Consider the following 18,026-nt stretch of genomic DNA (forward strand, 5'->3'; position numbering starts at 1 on the left):
CTGCATTTATTGTAGCTGGGGATTTTAACAAAGCAAATTTGAGAACAAGGCTATCTAAATTCTATCAGCATATTGATTGTAGTACCCGGGCTGGCAAAACACTGGATCACTGCTACTCTTACTTCCGGGATGCAAACAAGGCCCTCTGTTTGGCAAATCTGACCATGACTCCATTTTGCTTCTCCTCTCCTATCGGCAGAAACTCAAACAGGATGCACCTGTGACAAGGACCATTCAACGCTGGTCTGAACAATCGGAATCCACACTTCAAGATTGTTTTGATCATGCGGACTGGGACATGTTCCGGGATGCCTCAGAGAATAATATTGATTTAAACGTTGATTCGGTGATTGAGTTTATAAGGAAGTGCATACGAGATGTTGTACCCATTGTGACTATTAAAAACTACCTTAACCAGAAACCTTGGATAGATGGCGGCATTCGTGCAAAACTGAAAGCGCGAACCACCGCATTTAACCATGGAAAGATGACCGGGAATATGGCCGAATACAAACAGTGTAGTTATTCCCTCCACAAGGCAATCAAAGAAGCGAAATGTCAGTATATGGACAAAGTGGAGTCGTAATTCAACGGCAGGGTCTACAGACAATCACGGTCAACAAAAAGAAAATCAGCCACGTCACGGACACCAACGTCTTGCTTCCAGACAAACTAAACACGTTCTTTGCCCGCTTTGAGGATATCACAGTGCCACCGACACGACCCGCTACCAAGGACTGTGGGCTCTCCTTCTCCATGGCCGACGTGAGTAAGACATTTAAACATGTTAACCCTCGCAAGGCTGCCGGCCCAGACGGCATTCCTAGCCGCGTTCTCAGAGCATGCGCAGACCAGCTGGCTGGTGTGTTTACGGACATATTCAATCTCTCCCTATCCCAGTCTGCCGTCCCCACATGCTTCAAGATGGCCACCATTGTTCCTGTACCCAAGAAGGCAGAGGTAACTGAACTGAATGACTATCGCCCCGTAGCACTCACTTCTGTCGTCATGAAGTGTTTTGAGAGACAAGTCAAGGATCATATCACCTCCACCTTACCTGCCACCCCACTTCAGTTTGCATACCGACCCAATAAATCCACAGACGATGCAATCGCCATCACACTGCACACTGCCCTATCCCATCTGGACAAGAGGAATACCTATGTAAGAATGCTGTTCATTGACTACAGCTCAGCATTCAACACCATAGTACCCTCCAAGCTCATCATTACGCTTAAGGCCCTGGGTCTCGACCCCGCCCTGTGCAACTGGGTCCTGGACTTTCTGATGGGCTTCCCCAAGGTGGTGAAGGTAGGAAACAACATCTTCGCTGATCCTTAACATGGGCCCCACAATGGTGCCTTCTCAGCCCCCTCCTGTACTCCCTGTTCACCCATGACTGCGTGTCCATGGACGCCTCCAACTCAATCATCAAGTTTGCAGACGACACAACATTAGTGGGCTTGATTACCAACAGTTACGAGACAGCCTGCAGGGAGGAGGTGAGGGCCCTTGGAGTGTGGTGTCAGGAAAACAACCTCTCACTCAACATCAACAAAACAAAGAAGATAATCGTGGACTTCAGGAAACAGCAGAGGGAGCACCCCCCTATCCCCATCGACGGGACAGCAGTGAAGACGGTGAAAAGTTTTAAGTTCCTCGGCGTACACATCACGGACAAACTGAAATGGTCCAACTACACAGACAGTGTGGTGAAGGTTCAACAGCGCCTCTTAAACCTCAGGAGGCTGAAGAAATTTGGCTTGTCACCTAAAACCCTCACAAACTGTTAGAGATGCACAATTGAGAGCATCCTGTCGGACTGTATTACCACCTGGTACAGCAACTGCACCGTCCACAACCGCACGACTCTCCAGAGGGTGGAGCGGTCTGCACAACAGCATCACCGGGGGCAAACTACCTGCCCTCCAGGACACCTACAACACCCGATGTCACAAGAAGGCCAAAAAGGTCATCAAGGACAACAACCACCCAAGCCACTGCCTGTTCACCCCGCTACCATCCAGAAGGCGAGGTCAGTACAGGTGCATCAAAGCTGGGACAGAGAGACTGAAAAATACTTTCAATCTCAAGGCCATCAGACTGTTAAACAGCCATCACTAACACAGAAAGGCTGCTGCCTACATACAGACTTGAAATCATTGTCCACTTTAACAAATTGATTACTAGTCACTTTATTAATGCCACTTTAATAATGATGTTTACATATCTTGCATTACTCATCCCATATGTGTATACTGTATTTTATACCATCTATTGCATCTTGCCTATGCTGCTCGGTCATTGCTCATCAATGTATATTTATATGTACATATTCTTATTCCATCCCTTTACTTAGATTCGTGTGTATTAGGTAGTTGTTGTGGAATTGTTAGATTACTTGTTAGATATTGCGCACTGTCAGAACTAGAAGCACAAGCATTTCGCTACACTCAATAACATCTGCTAACCATGTGTATGTGGCCAATAAAATGTGATTTGATTTGAATATGGCCTGGTCAGGGGTAAGCAATTTGTCCCGCGCCGCCGACTCATTGAAATATAAATCTTAATCAAAATCAAGGTTAGTAATCGCTGTTCTGATGTCCAGAAAACTCTTTTCGATCATAGGAAATAATGGCGGAAACATTATGTACTAAAAAAGGTAAAACGGCAGCTGTTCAATCCAGTAGGGCTGTGATGGATTTGTTTTTGTACACCTCTGTTCGGTCCGCACCGTGAACCCGAATGAATACATAAAAAAAAACATTATTATAAAATAAATGTTTACATTAGGCCTAATGGCTTCACAGTCGTTTACAAGTGCGATGGACAGAGATTGTGGATAAAAAGTTAATAGTATGTTCGCCACTGCTCAACTACAATAGCCTATGCAGAGTGGCGGATGTAGCTGGTGTTGGCCAATCACAAGTCATCAAAGTGCCACTACAGTCATAGAGCCTCCTTGTGTTGGTCAGCAAATTAGATTATCTAATCAATGGAAAATGGAATTAAAAGTTAAATGAGAAGTATATGCGACAACGAAGAAGACTCAACAGGTAGGCTGCTATTTAATCATTTGAATGGAGGTGTTGTTATTTGTTACTGACGGACAGGAAAAAAGCGCATGCAGACTCAATTAGTCCAGCTAGCTAACTTAGTTAGCTATTTTAGCCAACTAGCTTCTCTCGGTTTGATGCAGTCAAGACAGGTACTTGGTTGGTAGCCTTGTGGTTAGAGCGTTGGTCCAGTAACCGAAAGGTTTCTGGGTCGAATCCCTGTGCTGACAAGGTAAAAATCTGTTCTTCTGCTCCTGAACAAGGCAGTTAACCCACTGTTCCCCGGTAGGCCGTCATTGTAAATTAGAATTTGTTCTTAACTGACTTGCCTAGTTAAATAAAAAATATTGGATGATAAATAACCTAGCTATGACAAGCTAGAAGTTCATATACTAGCGCAAGTCAGCTCAGTTGGTTGATGCCTCTCCCTTGCTCCAGTTTCACTCGTAATCACAGTATACACACCTCACAGTACAACACCTTAAGGCCCCTGCTATCCCTCGCACTGTATCAGCTCTAGTTAATAAACTAGCTTACAAATGGACTTTTCTGCTGCTTCCCTCACTCAGATCTGACCACGTCTTTACGGAACTGGTCATCCTCTGGTCCGTTCGGAATGGGTCTCTGTATTTATGCATATTTGTCCGGGTGGGAAAGCCCCAGATTCATTTCGGAACAGGTCAAATGTTTTAGACCTCTACTTGTCAAAACAGACAATGCCAGGAACGTTGTGAATGATGTCACCAAAACTGGAGTTGGGCCACAAATAGGGTGCTTTTTAATTTAGCGTATTTTGCCAAATAAATCAAAATGATCTACAGTAACTGTTAGAATTCCATTTTTCCGCTGTATAATAACCGTACCGTGACCCCCAAAACCGCAATACGTACCGAACAGTGGATTTGGTGAACCGTTACATCCCTGTAAATGAATGAATGAATCACAGACCAGCCTAAATGTAGAGCTGCTCTCTTTCATGGTCCTTTGTTTTACCGGATTTGGGACTTTCTGCGACCACTATGGCAGCTTACGGAGAGTTCGCAGGGGACTTGACATCCAGACCTCCGCCCTTGGATTACGCCCCCCTTTTCTTCACCAGCATGTGGAGTAAAGGCAGCTTCTGGTTGTGGGGAGGACTTGGAGTTTGACTCACGGCTTCGCCAGGATTTTATGAAGTCCTTTTGACTGTTTAGGCATCAACGGTGTGAACTTAAAGCCTCATCCAGTCGGGGGAACCCATCCCTCACAGCTGAGAGGGTGGCAGGACAGGTGACTGGGGATCCTGAGCAGGGATGTACCACCTCCTCGGCCCCAGCAACGCTACAGGGGATGTCTGTGACAGGGACTGGGCCTGCGCCTACTGGACTAGTGGTGTCAGCCTTCAGAAGTCACGCAGCATCAACTCATCACCCCCTGCACACCTCTTCTCTGTACCAACAGTCCACTCTGTTGGCCCAGCCAGCTGTACCCCAGCTTGGTCCTCAGCCTGCGGGATCTGAGTTCCAGCCTGCAGCCCGAGCAGCATTTCTCCGGTCACCATCTCATTAACCCGTGCATCAGCCATCAGCCCGTGCACCGGTCCAGGAAGGAGCCCTGCCCCCACCAATCCAGTCTGCGGTGCTCCAGTGGATGCTGCAGCCTTCATCACTGCCTACACAAGGGCCTCAGGCACCCCAACTGTGCCAACGCCAGCACTCCACAAGTGAGACTTCTGGATGTTAAGCCTGTGATGGAGAACCCTCCAGACCCAGGAGTGGACCACCATCCTGCCCCGGTAGGAGAGCCTCCGCCATGCCTACCCTACTCCTCTACCTCCAACCTTGGGACACTATCAGGCTCTGTTGGGGAACCTACCCCAACACCCTACTGGACTAGCCCTGCTTTAGGGTGCCTAGACACAGTTTGTCCCCTGGCCACTCCTTACTTGCCACTGACAGAGGGCGACATGGGGGTGGCGGAACATAGCTGGTCGAGGAGGGCTCCCGGCTGACATTGTTGACACTCAGGCAAGTGAGAACCATTAGCACAGGCAAGTCTGATTATTAGTCTTAGCTCTGCCAGAGCCTCTGCCATAGAAACAGACAAGTCTGATTATTAGTCTTCGCTCTACCAGAGTCTCTGCCATAGAAACAGGCAAGTCTGAATATTAGTCTAAGCTCTACCAGAGCCTCTGCCGTAGAAACAAACGGAGCATGGCTTTGTGTCGGTGGTTTCACCTTTACAATGCAGAAAACCACTTGTCTCTAGCTCAAACCATTCGAAACTAAAGACCTATTTTACCGGAGCTACATTCATTTATTTCTTCTTAAAGGGGTACACACAAATTAATCATCATGAGTAAGGAACTATGCAAACTATGAAAATAGTTCAAATAAACCCTATTTAATCTCTAATTGGGATGGGTAAATACTCCATGTTGAAAGTGTGTTTATTATCTGTGTGTTCGTACCTGAGGGAGTGTATGGCTATGTAATCTGTATCACCTCTCTTCCAGCAGGAGGAGGGTCCAGAGGTGCTGCTGGTGAAGGAAGGGGGGTGTGAGGAGGGTCTGGGGAACCCTGAGGGGACCATGGTCATGGAGGACAACCAGACTACACCACCACCTGAACCCACAGAGGAACCAGCTGAGGAGCACAGGACCACACACAGTCTCACTGAGATGAGCCCACTGTGAATGGCATTAGGTCAGGGCCCGAGTGCTGATCTAGAATCAGTTTTGCATATCAGATTTCTTGATCCAACATCCTCTCACTCTGTATCCCTTACAGTCAGTAGACATGGAGGATGGGAAGCCTGATCTGCTGCTAGTCAAAGAGGAGACAATAGAAGACGGACCAAAGAGCATTGACCTGCTGAGTGGACTAAAGATGGGGGAGCATCTTAGCCTCCCTCCAAACATCTGCAGGAAGAGGTTTTAACCCCGTAACAGTTGCTGCCTTCAGCCTGCCTTCTACAGGATCTATCAACTGGAAGATGGACCCTGCGACAACACAGACAGTCCCTGGCCTTCGTCCTCCTCACACTCTCCTAATGTTAAACCAGACCTCAGACAATATCAGTGCCTGAACACTGAGTGGCTACACAAGCCCATTGACAAATAACGATAGTAGAGACAGAATCAATAAAGGCGGCAGCACCAAAGAGAAGCACTTCCCGTGTTCATTCTGTGGGAAAGCCTTCACTTTCCTCAAACTGTTGGAGATCCACCAGAGGATGCACACGGGGGAGAAATTGATTGGCTGCCACTTCTGCCAGTTCAGTTTCTCCCACTTGTCCCACCTGAAGAGGTACTAGTGGGTCCACACAGGGGAAATCTTACAGCTGCCCCCAGTGTGAGAAGAGGTTCAGCACCAGCTGACGATGCCCCCGAAGGTCCACACGGGAGAGAGGCCGTTCGCCTGTATGCACTGCGGTAAGAGGTTCTCAGAGAGGAGCAACCTCAGGATACACCAGCAGAAAATGCACACAGTCCATGTATAGAGTATAGTGATGTAATGTAGTACTAGTTAGTTAATAGTTCATTCTGTTGGTTTAGGATGTAGTAGGGAACTGGATGAGGTGTACTGAGGAAAGAATGAGTATGATGAGGTAGAGTTGGTGTGATGGTGTCTGTAAGAATGCTTCACTTATGAAAAGTGACAACCTTGTCCATTTAGGTTGATACTGGTGTTTTATAGTAAGATAATGATAGTGCCTTAATGTTTACTTGACAAGAAGTAGTGAAGCTGTGTGTAATGTTAAACCTTTTCCAAAGTTTTCTAAAAATAATTTTATCAAAGCGAGGATACCAGATTTACAGAAAAGGTAAAGTGTTACCATAGTGAGAGAAGTTATTCTTCTTGTCACATATAATTTTGTGCAATAAAAGTACTGTACTTCAAAGTCCCTAATGTGAGTGTATGACCATTTTATTGTAATTAAATAAAAAATCAACTTTTTTGTTGTTGACAGAGACTCCACTACACAGAACACAACCAGTGGACAGGCGGACTGAACAACCTCAGTCCCGGTGGTCATCAGAGAGACAGAGGCTCCAGTCAGGGATCCAGTCTGCAGCCAAGACCCTTCTTTTCACAGTCTCAGTGCAGGGATGAAGTAGGGCCTGGGGCTGATAGAGATGGACCCTCCTGTTCCTATGATACAAACACCACAGTATCCATGTTGAACAGAGCAGGTCACCCTGGGCTTCAAGCATAATTTACATACTGTGATCTGAGGTGTATGAAAAAAATTGCAATCTTTGTGTAAACAAAAAGACAATTCCAAGACAATCAGGTACCAATAATTGCTTCTAATACACCAGATATACAGTATTTCCTTGAACCGATTCTTTAATAAATTGCACACAGAAGAAGTTATAAGGATCATTTTGTTGCTAATAGAAGCCCCTGTTGGCCTTCAACTTGAGAAAATGAAAAAAATCTAAGTTTGTGTTTTTTAATAATTGACAATTGACGTTAAAGGTAAAAAAAATACAATTTTCATTAAAAAACGTATTTCATGAAATTATAAAATAGTTTGACAACCGTATTGATAAGCTTTTAAATTATATCAAACTCAACCGTTAATCTTTTCTAATGATGAAGACATGGATGTCCCATGGTGGGGGAAGCAAAATGGGTCAACTTTGAGCATCTCTATCTCCTGAATGTTCTGGCAAATATGTACAGTATTATTCATTCAAATCAAAATGGGTGTGGTCAAAACGTGATTGAAATCAAATGGAACGACCCTTTTGTTTAAGAGGGTAATAGAGTGAGCCAGTTTTTGTAGTCCTAAAAATCGGAAATTAGTTACCTCTGGTTCGTTCAGCCATTCCTATGGGGGGAAGGAATGGGGTTTTGGGATAAACGGTGAAAATAAGATCTGAGGTTAAGATAGGTTTAGGAGATCTTTTACTTTATGTTCTATGATATATTATCAGTCAGGTAACAGGACCTTTATGAATTATGAAGCCTTTATGTGATTGTTTTGATTACATAAATGCTTCAGAATTCCCCCAAAGTTATGTTAGCTGATGAATCACATCTCTTAAGCCTCAAGTCTGCTCTGATCTTGAAAGATACTGATGAGTAGGAGATGTGTAATGTAACAAGCAGTACCGTATACAAAGAACAGCGCGCATACGCTTTTTATTTTATACTAACAAATATCAACAAACAAAAGAGGAATAGTCACATGCAAACAAGCATACATACAAACTATTTACTTTGCCAGGAATCCTAAACAAATAAATCATATTCATTAATAATACACGTTTTAATTGCCTTTTTGTTTTTCATTTTAGTTAAAGTAGTGCCATATTGTTTAAATTCATTTCTAAAGTGAAAAAAGTTAGGTTTTGAATTAGACCATTTGCATTTGTTAATATGAAATTGACCTAGTATTATTAGCAGTTGAATTAAATATACTACATCTTTATCTATGTCAGAATTTCTGAAATAAATCATATCAAAACCATTAAATAGTACAACCTGTCCTATTGTTTTTGTAACAAAATTCTGTATGTCAATCCAAAAAATTCTACTATAAATACAGGCAAAAAACAAATGCAAAATGGTCTCATCCATTCCACAGAAATCACATTTATAGTCAATATTCAGCTTGAATCTTTCCAAAACATGTTTCACAGGATAAATTCTATGTAACATTTTAAATGAAACTTCTTTTACCTTGTTACTGATACAATATTTGTTAGCAATTTTCCATGCTTTCCTCCACTGTATATCACCATAGATATTTGACTAAAATAATCTTGCTGAGGGAATTGTAGTATCACAAACAATATCCCTAATCTGTTTATTACTACATTTATCTTTGATGTTAATATTGCCAACAAATATGTAAATCTGTTACTTACATCAACCACAGAGGAATTTAAAAGAGATACAACCCCCCCTTGGAATCGCATCAAAAACAATTGCATATTCTTTCGGGGTTATTGGAATTTTAAACTTATCAAGAAATTCCCCATATGAGAGTAGATATCCATCCTCATTCAGTAACTGACCAACCCAAATAATTTTATTCTCAAACCAGTTACGAAAAAAAAAGAGAGATTTTTTAAATCGTATATCTTTGTTGTTCCATATAAAGTATCTGTGAGGGGAAAAGCGCGCATACGCGTTTCATTTAGCCACACCCGGCTTGAGCTGACGTTACAACATCCTTTCACCTCAGTGTAAACGGAAGTAAACAGTGACCAAGAAAAATTCCACGTTACAGTTATTTATACTTTTTTTTTGACTCTATGGAACTCTAAATATGACTCGTTTAACTGCACAGCATCACATACTTAACCCGTGTAGTCTTTAATTCGCGTTGGAGACAGGAATTGGTTACAGGACTTGATAGATGTTATCTAGGTAACGCTAGCTAGCTGCTAAGGGTTAACTAACAATGGCTAACGGTATGGTTTTTCACACTCAGATAGCCTCCATCATGGAGGTGCTGGCGAATGCAGCCGTGGTAGAGATCTGTAAACTCGTAGACGACGACTATGCAGTGTGTCGTTTGGAAATAACTCAAAGCCAGAAAGAAAACAGGGCATTGCGGAGAAAACTACAGATATTGGAACTAAAGGTGTCACGGGAGCGCGCAGAGAGGACAATGCGAGAGCGCGTCCCCTCCAGTCCCAGAAGTGTCAAGATCCTCGACCGGTACAGAGGAATGGAAAGAGGTACATTTAGCAGAATAGTCCAGGCGATATGAAAATGATGTTAACTTTTTCATAAAGCATATAATTTGCAACACTTGTACAATTTGTGTCCCTGAACATTTCAATACTATCCAGCTTCAGCCCTGCAGTGTAACCTGTGTCTAAAACTAGCCTGTCATAAAAATCAATACTATCGCCATCTACTTGTAGGGATTAAGGTTGATTTTCCCCCCCCCACCCCCGAATTCGTATTTTATGACTATAGAAGTAGAAAACACATTCATTAAAAAAACGAGTAACTGCACACCATCGCGTTTGATCACAAACACGTATATTTATGCAATACATTTTCCAAAATGGATGAATAGAAAATTACAATGATATGTATGTCCAAAATAATCCCTCATAGAGGTACTGAAAATAATGACAAAAACATGTTATAGAATAGCAAACACTTTAAAATCAACTCAGTGGAAACGTATCTGAATTCTTGATAAATGGAGGAGGACGTTCAATTATTAATCATGTAGGTAATTAAGAACAGTGGTATGATATGACATAACAATTTTAGCAATTTTATTTATCTTGCAGTGTTGAAAATTGTGTTCATATGAGAAAAAGTCTGAAACCAGTTTCTACATAAGTAAATATTTACATTTAAAGATGACAACAGGTTATAGCTATAAACATGCCAGTCTGGTGGTTTTAAAGGCAGCGGTAGGGCTGAAATGTTAAGCCTATAGTAACAGTGAGGTTTTCCCTTCAGCCTCTCTAAAACAGAATCAAAGTTACAACATTACCTAAAAAACAAGTCAGAAAACTGTCACATACTGACAATGTATCAGGCTCCTTATCTTAACGCTATGACAAACATGCCACACTTTCTATCCACAAAAGCTTACAGTACAAACATGTATAGGTTAACCCTAATGTCCATTTGTTAAAATACACTCAAGCCTTCAACAAAAATAATAAAGATATGATACATGACAGAGATGTTAGAATCCCTCTTCTCTTTTCTTCCCTCTCTCTGTCCGCCCTCCTGCCTGCCAAACCGTGAGTCATTACTACTACCATTCACAGCAAAGATGATTCCTGCTATTCAATCAGTCAGGGACGTTGAGAACAAAAGGACAAACTAAAGAGCTCTCGAACGATGAGCCGTGGAGAAAGGAGACAGGGCAGAGATGAGTTTCGCTTCTGAAGACACCGCTGCACTGCGTTCCGGCCTGGCTGGCTAGTCGTCCTGAGCAAAAATGGCCTACCTTGCTCCTTCAGTCGCCTCCTTCTATGCAGAACCAATGTGCGGAACCAGTCTACTTGAGGATTTTGTGGTGGGGTAGAGGGTGAGGGAGGAGGTGAACGCGTGGATGTCGTTGATGTGCGTTGTGTTGGCCAGCATGGAAGGTCAGCTTGGACACTTCTCTGTAGGATAAAGTGGACGTCTTAGAGGCCTTGCTCCTCTTCCCCCCTCTGCAGGGCTGGGGTTGGGGCCACAGCTGCTCTGCGTGGTTGTTCTCCTCTCCAAAGCCTACCACCTGACAGAAAGGGAGAGAGTGAAAGAGAGACACACACATACTCAAAACAGGAAATAGAGATTTCAAACTTAAATGTGACAATCTGGTGCACTGAATTCAACAGACAATTTGAAGTTATTTCATATCTTAATGACTTACCAGCTATGCTCCTTTCTTGTGTAGATCCATAATCACAATAGGAGGATAGTGTCCACATGAAGCACAAGAGAAGTTGCATGTGTTGCCGCAAAGGGCCTTGAAGTGAAGGTTAACATGGAGACAGATGTCTGCCCACATGAAAAAATACTACAGTTTACTGTACAGTACTTAGTATAGACTTCTGTAGTAAACTTTAGAATACACACAGTAGTACCCCTCGATCATGTGTATTACTTACTATAAAATATTGTGGTATACTGTAGAATACTATAGTAAATACTACAGTATTATTCACCAAAAAAACTGTAGTAAATCCAACAGTAATGTCCAAAAACACTACACTTTTTTTTAACATAGTAAATACTACAGTATTTAATTTGCATATACCCTACCCATTCCCCTCCCCATATCCCAATCTGTGCCACTCATAAGTGAGAAACCTACATGCCAAATATAGAACATAGTGTTCCATAAAGGTTATAGAAAAGAGCTTCTACTCTTTTTCTATCTGTTCAGACCCGTCCTTCCTACAGGTCTGGAAAATTAGCTCTTTTAGTATTTCTCCAGCAGGTTTCCTCAAGGTTTCCTTATGTCAAAGATAATAAAAACAAAAACACTATAGTAAATACTACAGTAATGTCCACAAAAAACATTACAGTAAATACTACAGTATATTACAGTCTGCAAAAACACTACAGTATACAACAATCCGCAAAAACAGTTACTATAGTATATACTACAGTTTTCTTTCACTAAAGTATTTATACAAGAGTTAACAGTAAATACTACAGTATTCACTGTTGTGTTTTTGCAGACTTCAGTACACAAAAACACTACAGTGAATACTATAGTATATAACTATAGTAATACTACAGTATGTAGACCATAGTATAATATAGTCTCTTTTTTTATATGAGAGGCGAGAGATCCTGAACATTGTTCCAGTTTTCCAGACTGTCAATGACTGCAGAATGGGTCTAAATTATAATAATCAGAAAATGATAGTGTAGGGAAAAAGTACATCAATAAATAACCTCATAGCCATCTCCACAAATGGTTGCAAAAACAAATAACCCGTTCATATTTACATGTAGTGACTGTTGAAATAAAAAGACTGATAAGTCATCACCTGAAGTAACCTCCTCAATAAGAGACACACATGGAGACTAAGCAGAACACGGTCATTGAAGTTGTGTAGCCAATGTTTGTACTCTGAAACCACACTCATAATAAGAAGTGGTTGGTTCAAAGACAGAAACATAATGTTGGAATTTAGGCACACGGACTGTGGACTTGAAACAGACAAAGGGACCGACAGCCATAGCCAGACATTGGAGCTTCAGGCACTCAGACATCTTGTCTCCAAACCATTTATTTTCTACCATCTCCGACAAAACATCTTCCCTCATGTTTTCACTTTCCGCTGTAGATGTACAATAGTCCACTAACTATTTGAAAGAAAATAACACCTGATCGTTGTGCTAGTTCATGGTTAGACTGGCATTGAGGTGATTCGCAGTACGCTTCATCCTTTCTCTGTTTGTGAAAAGGCACACTTGAACCGTGCATTGTTTTGACAACAGCAAATACTCCATTTGCCTTCGCAGGATCCAGGAACTGGCTGGGCCGGTTGGAAGTTGAGGTGACATCCCCATGGTGAACACCTGAGTGCTTACTTAATACGTGCTTGGACAGCTTTTTCCTGTTTTCTTTCATGTTACATTTGGGGCGTACTACCGTTTGCCAGTTTTTATATGACTCATACCCACCGGGAGATTATGTGATGTCCGAGCCTCTCCCCCGGTGTGTGATATCCCAGCTTCTACCCCGGTGTGTGATATCAAATCAAAAATAAAATAAAATGTAATTATATAGCACTTCTTACATCAGCTGATATCTCAAAGTGCTGTACAAAAACACAGCCTAAAACCCCAAACAGCAAGCAATGCAGGTGTAGAAGCACGGTGGCTAGGAAAAACTCCCTAGAAAGGCCAAAACCTAGGAAGAAACCTAGAGAGGAACCAGGCTATGAGGGGTGGCCAGTCCTCTTCTGGCTGTGCCAGGTGGAGATTATAACAGCACATGGCCAAGATGTTCAAATGTTCATAAATGACCAGCATGGTCAAATAATAATAATCATAGTAGTTGTCGAGGGTGCAACAAGTCAGTAACACAAGAGTAAGTGTCAGTTGGCTTTTTCATAGCCGATCTTTGAGAGTATCTCTACCGCTCCTGCTGTCTCTAGAGAGTTGAAAACAGCAGGTCTGGGACAGGTAGCACGTCCGGTGAACAGGTCAGGGTTCCATAGCTGCAGGCAGAACAGTTGGAACTGGAGCAGCAGCACGGCCAGGTGAACTGGGGACAGCAAGGAGTCATCAAGCCAGGTAGTCCTGAGGCATGGTCCTAGGGCTCAGGTCCTCCCAGAGAGAGAGAGAAAGAGAGAAAGAGAATTAGAGAGAGCATATTTAAATTCACACAGGACACCGGAAAAGACAAGAGAAATACTCCAGATGTGACAGACTGACCCTAGCCCCCCGACACATAAACTACTGCAGCATAAATACTGGAGGCTGAGACAGGAGGGGTCAGGAGACACTGTGGCCCCATCCGATGAAACCCCCGGACAGGGCCAAACAGGTAGGATATAACCCCACCCACTTTGCCAAAGCACAGCCTCCACACCACTGGAGGGATATCTCCAACCACCAACATACCATCCTGGGACAAGGCCGAGTATAGCCCACAAAGATCTCCGCCACGGCACAACCCAAGGTGGGGCGCCAACCCAGACAGGAAGACCACGTCAGTGACTCAACCTACTCAAGTGACGCACCCCTCCCAGGGACGGCATGGAAGAACACCAGTAAGCCAGTGACTCAGCCCCCGTAATAGGGGTAGAGGCAGAGAATCCCAGTGGAAAGAGGGGAAACCGGCCAGGCAGAGACAGCAAGGGCGGATCGTTGCTCCAGCCTTTCCGTTCACCTTCACACCCCTGGGCCAGACTACACTTAATCATAGGACCTACTGAAGAGATGAGTCTTCAGTAAAGACTTAAAGGTTGAGACCGAGTCTGCGTCTCTCACATGGGTAGGCAGACTATTCCATAAAAATGGAGCTCTATATGAGAAAGCCCTGCCTCCAGCTGTTTGCTTAGAAATTCTAGGAACAATTAGGAGGCCCGCGTCTTGTGACCGTAGCGTACGTGTAGGTATGTACGGCAGGAGCAAATTGGAAAGATAGGTAGGAGGAAGCCCATGTAATGCTTTGTAGGTTAGCAGTAAAACCTTGAAATCAGCCCTTGCCTTAACAGGAAGCCAGTGTAGGGAGGCTAGCACTGGAGTAATATGATCAAATTTTGGGGTTCTAGTCAGGATTCTAGCAGCCGTATTTAGCACTAACTGAAGTTTGTTTAGTGCTTTATCCGGATCACCGGAAAGTAGAGCAATGCAGTAGTCCAACCTAGAAGTAACAAAGGCATGGATTAATTTTTCTGCGTCATTTTTGGACAGAAAGTTTCTGATTTTTGCAATGTTACGTAGATGGAAAAAAGCTGTCCTTGAAACAGTCTTGATATGTTCTTCAAAAGAGAGATCAGGGTCCAGAGTAACGCTGAGGTCCTTCACAGTTTTATTTGAGACGACTGTACAACCATCCAGATTAATTGTCAGATTCAACAGAAGATCTCTTTGTTTCTTGGGACCTAGAACAAGCATCTCTGTTTTGTCCGAGTTTAAGAGTAGAAAGTTTGCAGCCATCCACTTCCTTATGTCTGAGACACAGGCTTCTAGCGAGGGCAATTTTGGGGCTTCACCATGTTTCATTGAAATGTACAGCTGTGTGTCATCCGCATAGCAGTGAAATTTAACATTATGTTTTCGAATGACATCCCCAAGAGGTAAAATATATAGTGAAAACAATAGTGGTCCTAAAACGGAACCTTGAGGAACACCGAAATTTACAGTTGATTTGTCAGAGGACAAACCATTCACAGAGACAAACTGATATCTTTCCAACAGATAAGACCTAAACCAGGCCAGAACTTGTCCATGTAGACCAATTTGGGTTTCCAATCTCTCCAAAAGAATGTGGTGATCAATGGTATCAAAAGCAGCACTAAGATCTAGGAGCACAAGGACAGACGCAGAGCCTCGGTCTGACGTCATTAAAAGGTCATTTACCACCTTCACAAGTGCAGTCTCAGTGCTATGATGGGGTCTAAAACCAGACTGAAGCGTTTCGTATACATTGTTTGTCTTCAGGAAGGCAGTGAGTTGCTGCTCAACAGCTTTTTCTAAATTTTTTGAGAGGAATGGAAGATTCGATATAGGCCGATAGTTTTTTAAAATAATTTCTGGGTCAAGATTTGGCTTTTTCAAGAGAGGCTTTATTACTGCCACTTTCAGTGAGTTTGGTACACATCCGGTGGATAGAGAGCCGTTTATTATGTTCAACATAGGAGGGCCAAGCACAGAAAGCAGCTCTTTCTGTAGTTTAGTTGGAATAGGGTCCAGTATGCAGCTTGAAGGTTTAGAGGCCATGATTATTTTCATCATTGTGTCAAGAGATATATTACTAAAACACTTTAGTGTCTCCCTTGATCCTAGGTCCTGGCAGTGTTGTGCAGACTCAGGACAACGGAGCTTTGGAGGAATACGCAGATTTAAAGAGTCCGTAATTTGCTTTCTGATGATCATGATCTTTTCCTCAAAGAAGTTCATGAATTCATTACTGCTGAAGTGAGAGCCATCCTCTCTTGGGGAATGCTGCTTTTTAGTTAATTTTGCAACAGTATCAAAAATAAATTTCGGATTGTTCTTATTTTCCTCAATTAAGTTGGAAAAATAGTCTGATCGAGCAGCAGTGAGGGCTCTTCGATACTGCACGGTACTGTCTTTCCAAGCTAGTCGGAAGACTTCCAGTTTGGTGTGGCGCCATTTCCGTTCCAATTTTCTGGAAGCTTGCTTCAGAGCTCGTTTATTTTCTGTATACCAGGGAGCTAGTTTCTTATGACAAATATTTTTAATTTTTAGGGGTGCAACTGCATCTAGGGTATTGCGCAAGGTTAAATTGAGTTCCTCGGTTAGGTGGTTAACTGATTTTTGTCCTCTGACGTCCTTGGGTAGGCAGAGGGAGTCTGGAAGGGCATCAAGGAATCTTTGGGTTGTCTGAGAATTTATAGCACAACTTTTAATGCTTCTTGGTTGGGGTCTGAGCAGATTATTTGTTGCGAACGTAATAAAATGGTGGTCCGATAGTCCAGGATTATGAGGAAAAACATTAAGATCCACAACATTTATTCCATGGGACAAAACTAGGTCCAGAGTATGACTGTGGCAGTGAGTAGGTCCAGAGACATGTTGGACAAAACCCACTGAGTCGATGATGGCTCCGAAAGCCTTTTGGAGTGGGTCTGTGGACTTTTCCATGTGAATATTAAAGTCACCAAAAATGTGAATATTATCTGCGATGACTACGAGGTCCGATAGGAATTCGGGGAACTCAGTGAGGAACGCTGCATATGGCCCAGGAGGCCTGTAAACAGTAGCTATAAAGAGTGATTGAGTAGGCTGCATAGATTTCATGACTAGAAGCTCAAAAGACGAAAACGTTGTTGTTGTTTTTTTTGTTGGTAAATTTAAATTTGCTATCATAAATGTTAGCAACACCACCGCCTTTGCTGGATGTGCGGGGGATATGGTCACTAGTGTAACCAGTGGGTGAGGCCTCATTTAACACAGTAAATTCATCAGGCTTAAGCCATGTTTCAGTCAGGACAATCACATCAAGATTATGATCAGTGATTAGTTCATTGACTATAACTGCCTTTGAAGTGAGGGATCTAACATTAAGTAGTCCTATTTTGAGATGTGAGGTATCACAATCTCTTTCAATAATGGCAGGGATGGAGGAGGTCTTTATACTAGTGAGATTGCTAAGGCGAACACCGCCATCTTTAATTTTGCCCAACCTAGGTCGAGGCACAGACACGGTCTCAATGGGGATAGCTGAGCTGACTACACTGACTGTGCTAGTGGCAGACTCCACTAAGCTGGCAGGCTGGCTAACAGCCTGCTGCCTGGCCTGCACCCTATTTCATTGTGGAGCTAGAGGAGTTAGAGCCCTGTCTATGTTCGTAGATAAGATGAGAGCACCCCTCCAGCTAGGATGGAGTCCGTCACTCCTCAACAGGCCAGGCTTGTTCCTGTTTGTGGGTGAGTCCCAGAAAGAGGGCCAATTATCTACAAATTCTATCTTTTGGGAGGGGCAGAAAACAGTTTTGAACCAGCGATTGAGTTGTGAGACTCTGCTGTAGAGCTCATCACTCCCCCTAACTGGGAGGGGGCCAGAGACAATTAATCGATGCCGACACATCTTTCTAGCTGATTTACACGCTGAAGCTATGTTGCGCTTGGTGACCTCTGACTGTTTCATCCTAACATCGTTGGTGCCGACATGGATAACAATATCTCTATACTCTCTACACTCGCCAGTTTTAGCTTTAGCCAGCACCGTCTTTAGATTAGCCTTAACGTCGGTAGCCCTGCCCCCTGGTAAACAGTGTATGATCGCTGGATGATTCGTTTTAAGTCTAATACTGCGGGTAATGGAGTCGCCAATGACTAGGGTTTTCAA

At 43.1% G+C, this 18,026-nt stretch overlaps 1 long non-coding RNA gene and 1 pseudogene across 1 annotated transcript; both read left to right on the plus strand.

Moving 5' to 3' along the window:
• LOC115201843 (neurotrophin receptor-interacting factor homolog) overlaps positions 1 to 18,026 on the plus strand; it is a 133,464-nt pseudogene that overhangs the window by 96,937 nt on the left and 18,501 nt on the right.
• Positions 5,657 to 7,414, plus strand: LOC115201959 (uncharacterized). The gene is made up of 2 exons (XR_003879861.1): positions 5,657 to 6,471; positions 7,011 to 7,414. It is a non-coding gene; the product is annotated as an uncharacterized LOC115201959 (long non-coding RNA).

Source organism: Salmo trutta, chromosome 11 (assembly GCF_901001165.1).
Source record: "Salmo trutta chromosome 11, fSalTru1.1, whole genome shotgun sequence".
Classification (NCBI taxonomy): Eukaryota; Metazoa; Chordata; class Actinopteri; order Salmoniformes; family Salmonidae; genus Salmo; species Salmo trutta.